Source organism: Myotis lucifugus, unplaced genomic scaffold, assembly GCF_000147115.1.
Source record: "Myotis lucifugus unplaced genomic scaffold, Myoluc2.0 scaffold_246, whole genome shotgun sequence".
Lineage (NCBI taxonomy): Eukaryota > Metazoa > Chordata > Mammalia > Chiroptera > Vespertilionidae > Myotis > Myotis lucifugus.
Window position 1 is genome coordinate 487525 of NW_005871294.1, and position 5519 is coordinate 493043.

Genomic DNA, 5519 nt, shown 5'->3' on the forward strand with positions numbered 1-5519 from the left:
TGTTCATTCTCCCTGGAATGTCCTCCCTCCTGCCTCACCCATCTTCAAGGCTCTGCGGAGCTCCCCCCTCCATGAAGCCTTCTCTACCTTCCCTCTGAGTCCCCAGGGCTCCTCGTGTCCAGCCACATAGGTCACCTACTGCGTTGGGTTCAAGGACCCTTGTTTCCTGCACTTCTCCCAAGCGAGATCAGTCCAAACCCAGGAACCCTGGGATCCAGAGTGGCCCAAATTGCAGGAAGTAGAGGGGTTTGTTCAGGAACCCCTGGCAGTGATTTTACTTCAAGCTCCAGGGGGTAGATGGGGAAGCGGGGGTGGACTATTGCTCAAGAGTTCCCCCATTCCGATGTCCAGTCACCTCTGAAGTCCTGTGCAATGTTCTACTCACACTCTGGCTTGGGTGGCCAGGGACCTCTGGTAGACAGAAGTTTGGGATAAAAAGAAGCAGACCTCTTCCCAGGGTCAGGGACTTTCAAGAGCTGATTCATCTGTTTTCTTACTCATTTCCAGCTCACTTCTGGAACAAGGCAACTCAGATTCCTCAGGCCAGAGCCCCGCTTCCACAGCCCAGGAGTCTCACATCCTCTTTTCCCTTTGCACTGGACGCCCCCTGCAGGCCCTATGAGGTTGAGAGCCACAAAGTGATGGATTGAACAAACAGCTAGCGCACGCACACACACACACACACACACACACACACACACACACGTGTCATTTCAGACCCTGGCGAGGCCAACACCTTAATCCGCCTACCTGTCTGTACACACAATCAGATAATCACACGATCATTTACATACATCAAGGACACAGCACAGATAGTTACGCGTATACATTATCACAATACAGATACAAGGACATAGACACACAGACACAATTACACACAGACATGGGCACACAGACACACACTCACACATGGACACAATCTTTTCTCCTAGAAAGGAGTATTTGTTTGGGAGAAATAGGTTGAAAAGCCATCTGAGAAACAGGGCAATGTCCTGAGTGGTGGACTTAAGAAAAAGGTGGCTAGAACCCAGCCAGCGTGGCTCAGTGATTGAGCGTCAACCTATAAACCAGAAGGTTACAGTTGGATTCCTGTCAGGGCACATGCCTGGGTTGTGGGCTCAGATCCCCAGTGTGCAGCATGCAGGAGGCAGCCAATCAATGATTCTCTCTCATTATTGATGTTTCTATCTCTCTCTCCCCCTCTCCCTTCCTCTCTGAAATCAATAAAAATATATTTTTTTAAAAACAGCCAAATGAAAAGACGCACAGGGCGAATTGTGAGAGAGCCTTAAATGCTCTCTCCTCTTGGAGACATGAAGGGCACATCACCCTCCCAGCACATTGTTTCATTCACCGAACAGGAAGTTCCATGAGCTTTGGTGTCCAGAGTTTTTACTGAGATTTCATTACATAGGCATCATTGAGCCACATGGCTGAACTCAATCTCCAGCCCCTTCTTTGGAGGGTGGGCTGGCTCAAAGCCCCAGTTCTCCAAGGACATAGTTGATCTTTCAGTGATGAGCCCCCATCCTAAGTCATCTCATCTCCCAGAAACTCAGGTGTAATCCAAGGGGCTCATAAATAACAAAGACACTCCTATTACTTGGAAAATTCCAAAGATTTAGAGTCTCTTGCCCAGAAACCAGGGACAAAGGCCAGTGAAATCCTATCTATATATATAAAAAGCCCATGACCGGAATGCTGTAACAACCAGAACGACGGGTCACTATGATGCCCACTGCGGCCAGCGAACCAGCCCCATCAGGGGTGGAGCCAGCTGGTCAACCTCCCGCAGCCCCTCCCCCACCCACTGACTCCCGATCGGTCCCCTCACCCAACAAGGGCAGGGCCCACCAGCCAATTGCCCTCTGCTCCTTCCCACAGCCAGCCTGGTCCTGATCCGCCCAATCAGAGCAGGCCAGCCGGCCAACCCCCTGTCTCCTCCTCCCAACAGGCCCGGCCTGATCCTCCCCAATTGGGGCCGGGCCAGCCGGACCCCACCTGTGCATGAATTTGTGCACTGGGCCTCTAGTATCATATAACAGAAGGGAAGAAATTCCTGGACATAAGGAATGAAAGCTTCAGAGGGCCATAAATAGACAACATCTACAGCCTCACACAGGCTCACACACACAGTCACAGGACCATCATGGACTCCCTCACTATCATTCTTCTGCTCGCTCTCCCCCATCCAGCCTCACAGGCTCCACACAACCAGAAAGACTCTCACAACCCATACACTCACTGCTTCCAAAGATTCTGCACATTTGTCCATCTCTAGCTGTCCCCCTTGGCCTCCTGCACAGCACCGCTCCTCTCCTCAGCATACTGATTTCTAGGTCTCCCTTGGAAAGGATAGAGCGTAAATGGCCGGATGAGGAGCACAGCTGGGATCTGGGAGTCTGTGAAGGGGACCGTGAGTTCAAGTCAACACCCAGAGCCAAGTGTGTCCATGAACCTGAGAGTACACATGTACCAAATGGATGTGCCCTTGTGATTGTGTGTCTCTATGTACCGTGGGTATACCTGTGCATCGTGTGTATTCCTATACAATCTATACATGGGCTTCTGTGCTGTGGGTACCTGTGTGATGTAGATGTGCCTGTGCCCCAGGTGTTCCTGTACGTGTCAGTGCCTGAATGGGTCCAGGGGCCTCTGGCTGCCCTTCTCACTGGAGGCTCTGTATCCTCTAGCTTGGTTTCCAGAGGAAAAGAGAACAGTGTACATTGGGAGGAGGAGGGGAGAGAAACACTAAAGCTATGGCACTGGACACAGGTATCCTGAATTGAGTCAGGGCTATGAGCTCCCCCACCTTATAGTCCCTCAAGCCCTAAACTAATACCCACTCGCTCCCAGTTGTGTGTGCCACAACCCTGAGGACACTGTCTCTTGGTGAACCAACACCCAATTCCTGAGAACATTGCTGGTGTCTTTTGTTCCTATCTCCTCCTTGAGGACTGGCTGCCAGGCACTGTTCTCCTGTGAGTGGGGGGAGGGGGGAGTGGGGAGAGTAACCTGTCTCCTCTCTCCTATTCACCTTTTAGCACCATCTTACCTTTCTTCTCCTTGAGGAAGACTGGAGCACAGCTTCTCCTCCACACCTTGCTGAGCCTCTTCCCACACGGAAGCCCCTGAAACAGGTTCCTTGGTGTGGTCCTCAGTTTCTACCCTACACACCCAGACCTTCCAGGAAACTGAGTTCCGGAGCTGCTCTATTCTCTCCGACCTCTGACTCCAGGTTCACCACGCTGGAGCATGCACACCCCCAGACCAGCCCTGGGGGGACCACATCCAGAGACTGCAGAAGAACTCTGCCAAGGCAAGCCTGCCCTCTCCAGCCCTGCCTCCTCCCTCTGAGCTCCTGCCCAAGACCCCAGCCCATAACTTTGCCTCTCCTTCCTCCCCCAGAACAAGTGCCCCAGCATTTAGCCCGTGAGAGCTCCAGAAGGAGCCCCGTGACCGAGGGAAGGGATGTGAACCACTGCCGCCCTGGGGACCCAAGGATCAGAAGAGAGAACCAGACCATCAGCTCCTCTGCACCAGACCTGACAAAGCTGGGCAGGGCCTGGAGTGTGAGTGTGAGTGTGAGTGTGAGTGTGAGTGTGAGAGGGTATGACTGGAGCACAGCTTCTACTCCACACCAAACTGCAATGCTCCAGTAAAGCCCAACGGGCACCCACAGATCTGTCACCTGTCTGTGGCACAAGCAAGGCAAGCCAGGTATGAGAGGGAGGAAGGGTGGGATGCAGGGAGAGAGCAGATGTTTCCATTCTCCACACTTCAGGCTGAGGGAACTTTCACTTCACTCGTTTCTAGTCACTCTCTCTCCTACAGTCCAGCCACAAAGTTCCCGTCCTCCCTCCAAAGACCATCTGGGGGAGCTATTTCCAACCTCCCACACTTGGCAAATTGCTCTTTACTGGGCTCTGTCACAGCACCCCTCTACTGTCCTAGCCAGTCTTCAAAATTTATGTTAATTTTCTGATTTTTTTTTCCACCCCCCCCCCCCCCCCCCGCATCTCCAACCCAGATGAGAAGCCCTCGGAGGGTGGAGACTGTGCCTTTCTCCTCCTCCTTCTTCTTCTTCTTCTCAAAATTTATTTTAGAGAGAGGAAGGGAAAAAGAAATATTCATGTGAGAAACATTGATCGGTCGCCTCCTGCACACACCGACCTGGGTATGCGCCCTGACCGAGAATCAAACCTGCCACCTTTTGGTGTACAGGACAACGCTCCAGCCGAGCCACACCAGCCAGGGCCGTGCCTGTCCTTTTTACAGTTGTATCCCCACACCGAGCACAGTGCCTGCATGTAACAGGCACTCAGTAAATATTTGTTGATTGAATGACTGTAGGAACAAAAATCACAGGAACGTAGGTCTCAGCTCAGATAGGAAGGGCTTTGACCCTCTGGCCATTAAGCCAAGGCCACTCATCCGAGAAGTATTTTCATAGCCTGGCCTGTCTAGACTGAGCCCTCTCTGGAGGCCTATTCCTCCTCAGCCTGGGGTCAGACGAGTAGAACAGGACAGACAAGAAAGGCCATCGTCAGGGCAGAAGTCAAGGAGATTGAGAGGAGAAGAGGGAATTGAGGAAAACAGCACTGGACAGCGTCTCAAAGCTCTTTTCTTTTTCTTTTTTTTCTTTTTAATATATATATTTTTATTGTTGATAGTATTACAGACATCTCCCACCTCCCCCTTTTATCCCCCTCCCCAAAGCTCTTTTCTTGCTGCCTATTTCTGAGGTCTCCATCTCCCAGGGTAGAACTCCAAAATCTGACTCCATCCTTTTATAAAAGAAAGTCCAGAGCCTCGCATCTTGGCGATAAATGCCTCCACCTCCTACTGACACTTTGACCCCGCCTCCTCTGAAGAAATGCTCTAACCCCGCCCCTTCCGGGCAAAGGGAGCCCCGCCCCCGGTGCGTGGAGTCCCTGTGACGTCACGGTAACGGTCTGTTTCCGGGGTGGAGCCGGGGAGGGCGGAGTTTAGGCTGCGCCGACCCCTCAGCCCCCCTCCAGGTGATCCAGCCCCCGAAAATCCTCGCCCGGGGCCCCAGATATCCCAACCCCATGACCGCAAAGCCCGCCGCCCTGACCCCCTAAATGCCGCGGGCCCCTGCGGCGACCGACCTCCTAGTTCCATAACGTCTCGCGCCTCCGACACCTTCAGCCCCACCCCGCCCCGATGTGCAGCTGAGCCTCCCCGGGGGCACCCGCCGCAGGTGCCCGGAGAGCAGGTCACACGGATCCGGGAGAATGACCGAGGAGGGGGCCGGGGGCTGGGGAAGGACTAGATCCGATCATTCCGCCCCCCAGGAGCCGTTCGGAGCCCGAGACATGTCGGGATTGAGGAGATACGAGGTGGCGCTGGAGGCGGAGGAGGAGTGAGTGGGGGCGGGTTCTGCGGGGGAGAAGCTAGCGGCTCGGGGTGGGGGGAGGGCGCGAGTTCCCGGGGGGCGGGGGCAGTGGGGGTGGGGCCCCTCCAGGGCCGGGGGCTGCGAAGGGAGCCGCCCCCGG